Raw genomic sequence first — 13,917 nt, 5'->3', positions numbered from 1 at the left:
TCAAATCAGAGACGTTACAGAAGTCACTAGAGAGGCAAGATCAGCCTGTGCAGTTGGCTGGTCGGGAGTTTGTGGGGTGGAAGCTGGTGAGAAGCACCAGTCTTCGGCTGTGGGGAGCAGAGAGGTTCAGGGAGGAATGGGGGAGAGCGCTTGTGATGGTCCCCTTCTCCCCTGTGAGTCAAGAGTGTGCAGAATGGCCTCAAACTCAGTGATCTTCTGGCCTGTGCCTCTCAAATGCTGGAATTAAATGTGTGTGCCCTCACTCTTGCCTAGTGATGATTATTTCTGACTATCAGCTTGATGGAATTTAAAATCACCATGGAAACATGCCTGTGATTATGTCTAGGAGGAAGACGCTTCCAGAAAGGTTCTAGTGGGCAAGGAAGAGCTACCCTAACTGTGGGCAGCGCCATTCTGTGTGCTGGGGTCTTGGACTGAACACAAAAGAGAAAGTGGGGGCTGGAGAGATGGTTCGGCGGTTAAGAGCTCTTACTGCTCTTACAGAGGCCTGCGTCCAGTCAGCACCCACGTTGGGGAACCGGTAACTTCAGCTCCATGGGGACCTGCCACCTCTGCCCTCTGAGGATATCTGCACTCACATACACATAATTAGAAGCAATAAAATTAAACACCTCTCTCTCTCTCTCTCTCTCTCTCTCTCTCTCTCTCTCTCTCTCTCAAAGGAGGAAGCCAATTGGCATTCAGCTCTGCTTCCTGACAGCAGTCGTGACCAGCTGCCTCATTCTCCTGCTGATTTCCTTTCCTACTGTGATAGCCACAGACTGTGAGCCATAGACTGTGATAGCCACAGACTGTGAGTCATCGTAGCCACAGACTGTGGGCCATAGCTTAGACTGTGAGTCATCATAGCCACAGACTGTGAACCGTAGACTGTGAGCCATTGTAGCCACAGGCTGTGAGCCGTAGCCACAGACTGTGAGAGTCATCGTAGCCACAGACTGTGGGCCATAGCTTAGGCTGTGAGAGTCCTCGTAGCCACAGACTGTGAGCCGTAGCCACAGACTGTGAGTCGTCGTAGCTGCAGACTGTGAGCCATCGTAGCCGCAGACTGTGAGTCATGGTAGCCATAGACTGTGAGTCATGGTAGCCACAGACTGTGAGCCATAGCTGTAGACAGTGAGAGTCATCATAGCCACAGACTGTGGGCCATAGCTTAGACTATGAGTCATAGCCACAGACTGTGGGCCATCGCTTAGGCTGTGAGAGTCATCACAGCCACAGACTGTGGGCCATAGCTTAGACTATGAGCCATAGCCACAGACTGTGGGCCATAGCATAGACTGTGAGAGTCCTCGTAGCCACAGACTGTGATCTTAAGCACGCATGGGCATCCTGTGTATGGCGTTTCTCCAGTTGTTCCTATCCTGGGCAGTCCTAGATGCTTGTGTTATCGTCACACCCAAGGTTCCACAGTCTTCCTTTATGCTGTCTATCCAGAGTTTGTTTGGGCCTTCCTCTTTGCCATATCCTGTGCACTCCTCCAAGCAGTGCTCTCTTCAGGTGTCTGCCGTCATTCATTCTCATAACATGGCCAAAGTATCTCAAGCGCCTTTACCATATCCTGTAGTTTACTTTCTTCTGTAAATGGAGATGTTTATTAACGTCATCATTGCATAGTCTATGTCTTCATGTGATGCCTAGAATCCTCCTGAGACATGCCATCTCAAACACATTCAGCCATTGGTCTGAGGAGGCAGATAGGAATAGCGGGAGCTGCATTCCAGGTGCTAGGAAAGGTTTGGTCAGCAAGAGATATAATGACAACAAAATTACAAGTATATGAGACACTTGTCTTGAGCTGCCTTCTTTATAACTCTGAAACCTGGACAACGAAACACCCCATCCCACAACTGTTTCTAAAGAATCACTCAGGGGCTTGATGTTAATTACAGACTGTTTGGCCTATAGTTTAGGCTTATTACTAACTAACTCTTACATTTAAATTAACCCATTTCTATTAATCTATGTCTTGCCACATGTCTCATGGCTTTCCCTGTGTTTTAATACATCTTGTTCCTCTGGCAAATGGCTGGTATCTCTCGACTCCACCTCTCCTTTCTGAATTCTCGGTTTGATTTTGCCACCTAAACTTATCCTGCCTGACTATTGATCAAACAACTATTATTATTAACCAATGAGAGGAATCCGTATTCACAGCATACAGAAAGATAATCCCATATCACAGAACTATCAGTTCAAGTATGGCCCCACCCACAATGAGCTGGGCCCTACCCCATGAATCATTAAATAGGAAAATGCCCTACAGCTGGGTCTTATGGAGACGATAACTCTAGCTTGTGTCAAGTGGACATAAAACCAAGCAGTGCTGCAGGCGTCCCTGACGGATGTGCAGAAGGATCTGCTATATTCTGTGGGAAGGGTGGTACTCATATGAGGAGTTCTTGGCTCTGGAGTCTAGCCAGTGTTACCCAAGCCCAGGCTGTAGTTTCCCGGCCTGGGGAATAGGAAGGTTGCCCCCGGACTGCAGTGAGGATGAAGTCAGACCATTATTCAGATTATCTTGGGGCTGGAGATATGCTCAGAGGTTAAAAGCACTTGATGTTCTTGCAGAGAACTGTGCTTGGTTCCCAGCCCGCACATGGCAGCTCACAGCCGTCTGTAACTTCAGTTCCAGGGCACTTGATGGCCTCTTCTGGACTCTGCAGGCAGTGCACACATGTATATAACACACGGCAAGACACCCATGCATAAAGGACTGAGACAAGTTCTCACCCTGTCACCCTGGTTGGCCTGGCACTTGCTATGTAGACCATGGTGACTTTGAACTCACAGAGATCCACCTCCCTCTGACTCGTGAGTTCTGGGTTTAAAGGTGTGCGCCTCCATAACCTCCATACCTGACTGACAATTATAAAACATACACCTCGTGAGGATGAGGTTGTTCTCACACTGAGATGTATGTTTTATAATTGTTTGTTCAGATGTATGTTCAAAATTGAAACAGGTATGCAGCTGGCTGACAAGTTCCCTTTTCCTAGAAGACTTAAAGCAGGGATGGGGAGAGAGGGTCAGCAGAGACCTGGGAGGAGTAACAGGTTACCACTGGCACTAAAACCCGAGACTTAAAGCAGGGAAGGTGAGCATGGCTTCTTCCCTTTAGGTCACTGAGAAGGCTGTGCTGCTGGCCATCTGGGGCCCCAGCAGACGGCAAGGCTGAGGTATAGGGACTGGCTTGGGAGACATGGTAGAGAAACAGACAGGCCAGTCTGGAAATCTTCAGCTCTCCCGGTGCCTCTGACTCTTAGATAAACAGAGCAGAGGAAAGCGTGCCTGCCGCTCTCCTTGCCCAGCCAGCCTGGGTGGACAGCAGCCCTCTGCCCCAAGGCCACTGTCACCTGTCATTGCTCAGCAGCTCTCCTGTGGGCTCCTGGATGACATCGTGTCATCTAGGTCCGAAGGGATTAACGGTTCCAAAGCCTGAGCCTCACCTGGAGCACAGTTGCATGTTCCAGGTGCCAGGATCCCCCAGGGCTGCGTCCCAGGTGTTCAGGGAGAAAAGCTGCCCCCTTTCCATCTGGAAGAGCCGAAGGAGGAATCGAGCAGGCACACTGCCCACAGGTTCGGAGCTGGGATGGACCTGCTGGCCCTTCCCTGTGGAGCTCAGCATTCACAGCCTCTATGGTGTCTGCAGGACTGGCCTCTTCCTCATTTACAGCAAAGGATTAGATTCACCCTAGGTCACAGCGGGAGATCTGTCTTGAAGCTAGACAGGACAGGCAGCACAAGATGTGTGATATTGCTTGGAAAGACTCAGCAGTGGGGGCCAGTGAAATGTCTCAGTGGGTGCCAAGCCCAATGACCAGTTAGGTCCCTGGCTCGCACACAGTAGATAGATAGAAGGAGTCTCAAAAGTTGTCCTTTAATCACACGTGCTATGGCATGTGCCCCCCTCAAATGTACACTCCCAAATTAACAGATAAATGTAATTTTCAAAAACAGAACAAAAGACACTAATTTCACTTTCCTAGAGAGGGCTTAGTGTCCTCTCTAGGAGAGAGACTTCTGGGAGCAAATGCTCTTGACCACAAAGCAAATGCTCTTTCTGAGGCTGCCACCGCCATCATTTCAGAGATGTCGCTGTGACAACAGCCATGACCAGGCCAGGAACCTGGAGGGAGGACCTGAAGTAGACACCCTGGGGGAGTGCTGCCTCCTGGCTTCCTGTCCCTGGCTTGCTCAGCTACCTGTCTTAACCACTCAGGCCCACTTCCAGGGATGGTGCCGCTCATAATGGGTGGAGGTAATTTCTTAATGGAGGTCTCTTCTTCTGGGGTGACTTCAGTTTGTGTCGGCAACAGTTCTAACATTCATGGGGGGGGCATTCTAGGAATCTCTTCCCAAGACAGACGGTCAGCTCGCACACTCCTGCACAGTGTAAAACGGAATGGCTGACTGCATGCTGCAGGTCATCACGATGGCGCTGAGACAAAGCTGTGTCCTTTCACAGACATAGCGATGCAAGCACAGAGGTGTAAACTCTCGAGGATAGCATGGACCGTGGGGCAGAGCCATGACTAACATGGTACAGGCCCTCAGTCACCCTGAGACATGACCATCCCTGTCACACAAGGCAAGAAACCCACCAAATCACTTTATCCCCTTGCTCTACGAGCTTGTCTTTTGTGACCATCCTAAGCAGATTTGGGATTCTGCAAATGATAGCTAGCCAGCCTTGTGTTAATTGTGCTTCTGCCAAGAACACTTAATCCCCACATTCCCACAGAGGTAAGTGGGGTGGGAATTAATCTTCATGTTTCCTGCCCAGAAGTGAATTGGAACAAAGCCAGGGCTCCCCGCTCTGGGGTAGCAGCTGCTGGCCTCTCGGGATGGACAGTGTAGACAGACCCAAAGACTATCTTGGCATGACAAGAGTCCTTACCCCGTCCCTCTGAGGAGCACCTGCCTGCCTCACTCAGCACACCAGCTGACCTGGAGAGCATCCCTGGAGGCCCCAGGGAGGAAGTATCCCAGCTGGGTACCCTGACCCTCAGAACTTCTCCCTTAATCTGTGAAAACGATGGAGAACATCCTACAGCCCATGTGGAGGGTGGTAGTGAGGGTTCACCAAGGTAAAGGAGGGGGCTGCTTACCACACTGTGGAGTGTGGGGCGTTGGGATCCTCAGGGAGCTCCATGAGGAGCTGGAGTGTGACTCAGTAGGTGAGGGGCATGCCCAGCACGCACGAAGCCCTGATTCCATCCCCAGGGCTGCAAACATTTGAAGGAGACCCGCTTATTTCAGCACAGCCCTTTGTGTCTACTCTGCTGCCTGTCCCTCCCTCCATGGCCTTGGTCCCATAGCAGACCGTAGCTGCATCCTCTTAAGGGGTTCAGTCAGCATGAGGAATCTAGGAGAAGGAAGTGGCAGGGCCTACCCATGATCTAGGGCCCCTCAGGGACGAGGAGGGGGAGTGCCCAAAAAATGCACACTGCTTCCACTAGGGAGCTTTCTGGAATTTTCCATCTTGAACATACACATGGAAAAAGTCTGTTAAGGAGGCCCATTTGTGTGTCCGCCTCAAGTGGACAGGTCTGTGTAACCACTACCCAGACCAGAACTTGCCACCCCTAGGGAGTCCCACCCCCACTTCAAAAACTGGTTAATTTACTTGCATAGACTTTTAAGTGGAAGCATACAGCTCACACCCTGGCTCATGCCCTGGCTCCCTCTTTTGAGACAAGGTTCATGTAGCTCAGGCTGGCCTTGTAAGCTCCTTGAGCCACGTGAGTGACTGAGCCCCCTCCCTGAGGACCTCCAACTGCCAGATTCCACCCTTAGAATACTCTAGCTATTCTAACTGCTGGGCCCTGCCCCCCACCCTACAGAGTAAAAAGCCCAATCTCTGGTCGAAATCCTACCAGTCTCTATCCTGAAAAGTCCTACCCCCTTCCAAAGAAACTCTATATAAGCCCTGTATTCTGTTTAGTTTGCTGCTGTGATTTTGCCCAAGCAGAGGCAGCCACCCTCCTGGATTTTCTCTCCCAATAAATCTCGTGTGAGGTTTGTTGTGTGGTCTGACTTTGTGGTGTTTCTTGGCTCCCAACTGCCAGGATTCTGTTCCATCCAAGCTGCAATGCTAAAATTTGGTGCTGTGACTCAGAATGGCTCTCCTAGTGCCTTTCCCCTCATGGTCTAAAAACTCACTGCAACCCCATCCCTCATCTCTGGTCCACCCGCAACAGAGACTCACCTTCTGGCTTACCAATCACTCAGCAGCCCATCCGCCAGCAACAATTAGGTAAGTTTCCCCTTTGGTCAGTGTAAACAGTTCTCTGAGTCTGAGGAAGTGGCCATTGAGTGTCCACTGTCTTCAGCCAGGACTCCAAGCCTCTGTCCTCAGCTTACTCGATTCAGTTTTACAAGGATTCGGGTGTCTTTTAGGTATGAGTGGCATTAGACTGTTTTATGCTGTCCCTCTTGAATTAAAATCTGGCTCCAGAGTTAGAGTATGGCGCCCCCTTCTCTAGACCCAAGCATGCTTATTTCAGTTTCTTCTAGAATCTCTGCCCGGTATCAGGTGAGCCATCTGCTGTGTGACAGAGAAAGGGGAGCAAAGCAAAATAAAGGAGCAGACTCTTCCCAATGGGAACTAGTGCTACTCACCCTCACTCTTTTGGTTTCGGTTGAACGCTCTAAAATTTTTGCTAAGGTATAAATCTTATCTCAGGATTTGTAAAACTACAGTGTAAACTTCTTCTACCTCAAGAATTGTAAGCATATTGGATATGATTAAAACCCTGTAAAATCTGTAACTAAAGAGTTAATTTAAAGCTCCTAACACCAGGGTTGATAGTTAAAGATCTCTATATAGGTAATCTCAAGCGAAACATGTGGCTCACTGCTACCCTAGCTGCTTTCCCTACCCTGGGATGGAGGTAGCCATGTGACTGACAGTTACCTTTGCTAGGGTTGGAAAGGATGACCTCACTGCCATCTTGGAATGTGACCGTATGACAGAAACCATCTAAGGAAAAACAACTCCTAACTGTGAGGTCCCCAAGTAGATGATTCTTCCACTATTTTTTGGTTTCTCGAGACAGGGTTTCTCTGTGGCTTTGGAGCCTGTCCTGGAACTAGCTCTGTAGACCAGGCTGGCCTCAAACTCCCAGAGATCCGCCTGCCTCTGCCTCCCGAGTGCTGGGATTAAAGGCATGCGCCACCATCACCCGGCTTCTTCCACTATTTTTGATTGTACTAGCAAGCCTCAACCCACAGTCCCTTCTCTTAACTCTCCAGCATTTCTGGTTCCCTTTCTTCCTTCTCAGTCACAGGCTGCCCACCCAGTTAAGGCTGAGGTAGTCCCTGACCAGGACCCTGAATGAAATTACTATACCCCAGGGGGCATCCATGCTAGGGATCGGTTTGTAACTTGCATCCTGGCTGGCCACCCTTAAAGAAGTAAATTATGAAAAAAACCCAAGAGGTTATCCAGGACAAGCATGATAACCACCTCAGTTCCTGGACCACTTCACAAAGGCCCTCTTACAGCATGCCAGTCTGGGTCCCAAGACCCCCACATGGAAAACAACTCTTTAGGACCTTCTTATCCTAGAGTTTCCCTTGATAGTAGGGACAAACTTAGAGAAGGGACCCCTGACTGTACAGGCCTTTAAGGTGTACCATGGGAGAGCTGAAAAAGCCTAAAAAGTACCTGGTGCTAGCCAAGGCCTTTTGACTGCCCATAGCAACTGCCCAGGCTCCCTAACCCCCCAATGCCAGAGAACCTCCGAGTTCCTGTTTCAAATGAAGTCAGAAGGGTCACTGAACCCAGGCCTGTCTGATCCTTCAAAAACCACCCAGACCATGTATGTACAAGGTGCCATCAAGAGGGGCATCAGGTGTTGACTGTGCCCATGTTCCTTGCAGCGTGGCCATATAAAGCCCAGGTGACCCTTAAGCTGACCTCCTAGATCTGTCCATTGACTTAACCGCTGCCGTCTCTCACTGGGAGCCTCAGATAGACATCACAGTATCAGGGTGAGCTGTCTCCCTCTGGGCACTCGGGTCACCCATTTAGTCCTGATGGAGTTTTAGGGACCCACATCTTATTCTGCTGCTGTCAGGGTAGGGTCACAGTTTTATCAGCTGTATCAAATCCCACCAAATATATCACTCAGGCTCAATAACTACTCTCTCCATAGCCTCAGGGGACTTAAGCTTCTATCTCTGATCTTGTAGGAAAGTCTTCCACAGTTGGGCTGCCCACCAGCTGTGCGGTTCTCCTTACTGAGACGTTGGCACTTCTCCAGCTTTTTCCTCCTCCACCTGCTCTAACCACCTGTCTCTCCCCTCTACTGGGTAAGTGTGTCTATGGAGCTCCCTGCTTTGTTTCTTTTACTATGAAAGCCGCACAAGTGTGCCAGGATACCTTTCCCTTCACAGCTGAAGTGTAGCCCGGCGTTCAACAGCCAGGACGCCTTTCCCTCCTGAGCAATGGGTGTCCCTTGGCTTCTGAATGCCAGGATTCCTTTCTGTCAGAGCTCTGACACTTACATTTGGTGCCCAAATGTTTACTTGCCTAGCTGTTTACCATTGGTTTTCCTCTCAGTTCCTCAAGGATCTCCAATGGGTGGCTCAGACCATCCTCACCCTACAGGACCAGATAAACTCACTGGGCCACCATAACTGCTACAAAATTATCGAGAATTAACTAAGAGCAGAAAGAGGTGGCCTTTGGGTCTTCCTCAGGGCAGAATGTTGCTTCTGTGCCAGCCAGTCAGGTATGGTAAAGGACAAGATCTGGCAAATACAGATGAACCTCCAGAAATGTAAGAAACAGCTTGATACCTCTGGCTAGTGACTCACTTTCTTCTTAATCTCCTTTCTCCTGCTTTTCTTAATCCTGATAGTTACACCCTGCCTTATAAACTTCCTGTCTAGATTTCTTCAACAACAGATTCCAAAGATCTACAACCAGACTTTTAACCAGTTGCTATTATGGGATTACCAGTCCCTATCTACAGAGCCAGGGGCCAACCACTCATGATTATACCCTGATGGTGAAGATCAAGTTCACCCAAAGGACTCCAACACCCTGATTCAACCAGAAATACATAATGATAACATTGCCTTCTTTCCGATGACCTAATTGTTTATCAATAATAAACTAAGAGAGGGGAATGTATGTCCTTCTAGCTACACGAGCAGCCAGCCTCCCCCAGATCCTCTAACTACTAGGTTTCACCCACAGAATGCTCTAACTGCTATTCCTGCCCCCATCCTACAGAGAAAAAAAAAAAAAAAGCTCATTCTGTGGATGTGAAATCTCACCAATCTCCACCCTGGAAAGTTCCACTCCCGTGCCAAGAAACTCTAAGCCCTGTATAGCTGGAGACTGCTCATTCATTTCCCAGCCGCCCAGACCCTAATAGTCACACAAAAACTAAATTAATTACAACACTGTTTGGCCTATTAGCTCAGGCTTCTTATGAAGGAACTCTTACATCTTAAATTAAGCCATTTCTATTAATATGTGGATCTTCACGAGGCTGTGGCCTACTGTTAAGGTTTTGGCATCTGTCTCCTTTGGCAGCTACATGGCATTTCTTTGACTCTGCCCTCTCTCTCTCTCTCTCTCTCTCTCTCTCTCTCTCTTTCTCTCTCTCTCTCTCTCTCTCTCTCTCTCTCTTTCTCTCTCTCTGCTCTGGCTTTACTCTGCTATGTCATTGGCCAAAACAGTTTCTTTATTAACCAATGGTAATAAAACATTCATAGCATACAGAAGGCCCCCATATCATCTCCCTGTTTATAAGACCTAAAAGCCCTGTATCCTGTTCAGTTCGCTGCTGCTTTTCACCCAAGCAGAGGCAGTCACCCTCCTGGTGTTTTCCTTTCCAATAAATCTCTTGTGTGAGGTTTGTTGTCTGGTGTGACTTTGTGGTATTCCTTGGCTCCTGGCTGCCAGGATACCTTCCCATTTGAGCTGTACTGCTTACAGGCCACAAACTTATTATGTAGCCAAAACTGGCCTTGGAACCCTGCCCCTCCTGCTCTACCCTCCTGAGTGCTGGGATCATAAGTGGGCATGCACCACCATGCCTGACTCAAATGCTGGGATCATGGGTAGGCGTGCACCACCATGCCTGACTCAAATGCTGGGATCATGGGTAGGCATGCACCACCATGCCTGATCCAAGGACTGGGATCATGGGTAGGCGTGCACCACCATGCCTGACTCAAATGCTGGGACATGGGTAGGCATGCACCACCATGCCTGATCCAAGGACTGGGATCATGGGTAGGCGTGCACCACCATGCCTGACCCGATATATCCTTTTGGGTCAGTTCTTTTTGCCGTGTACTGAGTGTTGAAGTTTTTCTGTTGATGTGACGTGACTGCAGCTTGCTTGTTCTCATTGTTACAGATAGGATGTCATTGTGGCACTTGGTGGCAACTTGCCATTTCTGACGGGCCTTGGGGTCCAGCGCGGGCTGTTTAGTGTTCCGATGCTCATCTCTTGGGAGTAGGTTTGAGAGCAGAATGGCTGTCACAGGCCTGTGTTCCTGTGGGTTGAATGGATGTCATTAGAAGCATTTAAGTCAGCTGTTAGGAAGAACTTCCGGTTCCTGAAGGTGGTGGTCAGCTGGCTCCTGCCCTCAGAGGAGGAAGCCGTGACACTTCCTTTTGTGAACAGGAGGAGGAGGAGGCCAGGCCTTGACTCCTTCCTGTCTGGCATTGGTCCCTTCCCATCGTCTAGGGTTCCCAGACTTCCCGGCAGTGTCCCAGCCACTTGGGGAGGGAAGGAGGCAGGGACCCTGCCTGAGCCAATGTGTACCCTTTGCAGTGCTGCTAGGAACAGTGGGCTTTTGGAAAAGCTCAGCTGATGATGGGGCTTACCCAGCATGCACACAGCCCTGGGCCCCATCCCTTGCATCACTTAGCTGGATGTGGGGGTGCTGCACCCCAGTACTATTGACAGGCAGACAAGAGGTCAGAAGTTCCATCCTTGGTACACAGTGAATTCATGGGCTACTTGAAAAGAAGGGGAAAAGAAAAAGAAAAAAGCACTAGACAGAAACCCCCCTTCTTAAATTGCCTCCAGCAGGGTGGGGAGGGAAAAGTCTTATCCCTTCAGGAGCAGGTGTGGCCTCTGGCCTTTCCAAGTTCATATAGTAAAGGCTTTTGTATGGAGATTCACATCATCTTTCTTCCCTCCTTCCTTTTTTTCTTTTTCTTTTTTACTTATTTATTTAATTTTTACAGGGTTTCTCTGTGTATCTTTGTTGTCCCGTGACCTAGAACTCACTCTGTAGATCGGGTTGGCTCAGACTCACAGAGATCCACCTGCCTCTTCCTCCTGGATGCTGGGATTAAAGGCGTGTGCCACCACACCCGGTTCACGTTGTTTTTTTAAAGCACAGTGTTCCACAAAACAGTGTGACTTCCAGAGCCAGGCTGTGGAGACAAAGCTTTCTCAGCACCACACGTAGGCAATCTCATCAAAGTCATTGTCTGCTCACCTGCTTCTGCACGCGACTCCACTGGCTGTCCCTGGGAGGTGTACCGTGAGGTTGTTTGCATCCCGCATGGCTACCAGTTTTCCCCAGGAGTGGGTGATGTGGAGGGGTGGCGACCTTGTCTCCTGTGACTCCTGACCTGCTTTCGTCTTCTGGTTTTCCCCTTGATGAGTGAGTCCGAGGATGGCCCAGAGCACCGGTTCTGCCTGGGCATGCAGATCCGGTCAACAGCCCGTTTCCTGGGCCGAGGAAACAAAGCCTGTGGCTGCCGCCGAGGGCTCTGTCTGCCCCCTCTTCCTGAAACAGCTGTTTATTGTTTTGACAGGAGCAGGAACACTGTACCTTCCCCTCCTCTGAGCCCTGCCTCCTGCTCAGTAGAACTTTGCCGTTAGCTCTGGAGGGAACACAGCGGACGATGAGGTACGCGCTTGATTAAAAGGATTTGTGTCTGCCAGTCATGGGTTACTGGGAACTACTGTTAGGCTGCAAAGTGGTCCCACCTGAGGGAAGATCCTTGCTCTCTCCCTAACCTTTCCGTGGTCTCTTTCGAAGCTTTGTTCTCCTTTCCTCGGTGCCTCTGGAAGTAGGGGCTGGCAGAATGCTGGCTCAGGGATTTTGGCTGTAAGTTCCACTTGATTCCGCTTCTTTTGGCAGGGTTCAGTGCTGTCACGGCTGGAGCTCTCTGTGTAGGGTTCCAGTTGACAGTGCAGGGGCAGGGACTGAATTTTGCCTGGGCAGGACACTGGGAGAGCGCCGAGTCTTCTCGAGACTGCACAGAACACCCCAGCATGTCTCTTGATGTAGAGAATGTTTTGATGAATGATTCCTGGGGCAGCCAGGAAAAATGGTAGCTGGATCCTGCATTTGGATTTCCTGAAGGAGACTGAAGTGAAAGCAGTGAGATACCTCTTAGTAAGGGTGTACGGCCTGTGGTGTGTGCTGCCTGTGGTGTGCACTGCCTATCGTGTGTACGGTCTGTGGTGTGCACGGCCTGTGGTGTGCGCTGCCTGTGGTGTATGCTGCCTGTGGTGTGTACGGCCTGTGGTGTGTGCTGCCTGTGGTGTGCACTGCCTATGGTGTGCGTTGCCTGTGGTGTGTACGGCCTATGGTGTGCGCTGCCTGTGGTGTGTACGGTCTATGGTGTGCGCTGCCTGTGGTGTGCATGGCCTGCGGTGTGCGCTGCCTGTGGTGTGTGCGGTCTGCAGTGTGCACTGCCTGTGGTGTATGCGGCCTGTGGTCTGTACTGCCTGTTTTGTGTGTGGTGGCTGGGGTGACAGTTAACCATGCACCTAACCCTCATTTTCCTGAATCTGTTTTTATTCTGACCCTATTGTCATTAATATTCTGTGTTTGTGTGTGTGCGCACACTCAACATGTGTGCATGCATGTGCACTCAGATGTGTGGGTACAGAAGCCAGAAGAAGGCATTGGACACCCTGGAGTTACAGGCAGTTGTAAGCTGTTGACGTGGGTGCTGGGAACCAAGCTGCAGGCCCTCTGTAAGAGCAGGAAGCCTCTTACCCACGGAACCGGATCTCCAGCCTGATTCCAATCTTCTTAATGAAAAGCATAACTGGAAACTGGCTTTCTATTTTTTTCTCCATCAATTGTATCATGTTTCTCCCCACAGGGAATTTTATAATAAAATGGTTCCCCCTTACCCTGACACGTCCCCCTGCCAAGAACAAGACCTAGAGGCAGATACTCTGCCCTTAAATCCATTGCTTCTGAGTGTGTTCAGTGACGTCATGCCAGCTGCCCCTTCAGTCTAGCTTGGTTTTAGCCAGAAAGCCCAGCCGTGACCACTGGCCATTGTTAAGTGTAAAGGTGCCACAAGTGAGGAGTCCCCACACCAGGCACACAAGGAGAGACCTCGCTAGTGGCAGAAGACTGATCCAGTCAGGCTCCCCAGCTGATCTGAGGAAAAGCTGACCCTAGGTGGTGTTTGAGTTAGTCACTCCATGGTAGCCCTGAGCGGCATAAAGAGACTTGAGCCTGTCTGTGATGGTTGACAGGGCCTTGGAGGCACATTCCCTGGGTGGGACCCAGCCGCGGCACTGTGTGCTGAGTGTACGGGCAGTTGCTTAACCTTTCCGAGCTGTTTTCTTGTCTGCAGAATGGGCTGAATTGTAGAGTTACATCACAGGGTTGTTGAGGCAGAATTGAAAGACAGCTGGAGAAAGGTTTAGCCCAGCTTGGCCTGGCCCGGCTCAGGAAGAATGCAGGTATTTGTAGTCTGGAAGCTCACTCGATGTGGGGCAGGGCGCTTTAAGAAAAGAATTTAAAGTTGTAGATCACTATCAGGTCGAGAAGTAAGTGTGTAGACTATGAGAAGGGATGACATAGTAGGAAAAAAGGCCAAGACCTCAGACACAACATTCAGTAAACAATAATAAAATGGTAGAAAAATTGGAAAAG

The 13,917-nt window shown here is 49.9% G+C and overlaps 1 protein-coding gene across 5 annotated transcripts in view; it reads left to right on the top strand.

Annotated features, from left to right (window-relative positions):
* Ggta1 (glycoprotein alpha-galactosyltransferase 1 (inactive)) overlaps positions 1-13,917 on the top strand; it is a 76,755-nt gene that overhangs the window by 34,778 nt on the left and 28,060 nt on the right. Inside the window, exon 2 of one of the 5 annotated variants that reach the window (XM_057755110.1) lies at positions 11,825-11,919. The exons of 3 other annotated variants lie outside the window; for them this stretch is intronic. The gene's annotated coding sequence lies outside the window, so the exon portion shown is untranslated. Of the gene's footprint in view, positions 1-8,321; positions 8,341-11,824; positions 11,920-13,917 lie in introns of those variants that run through there. One more of the 5 variants, XM_057755111.1, reaches the window with a different exon arrangement.

Source organism: Chionomys nivalis, chromosome 22 (genome assembly GCF_950005125.1).
Source record: "Chionomys nivalis chromosome 22, mChiNiv1.1, whole genome shotgun sequence".
NCBI lineage: Eukaryota > Metazoa > Chordata > Mammalia > Rodentia > Cricetidae > Chionomys > Chionomys nivalis.
The sequence above is the reverse complement of the archived record's forward strand: the minus strand, read 5'-3'. Positions and strand labels throughout refer to the sequence as shown.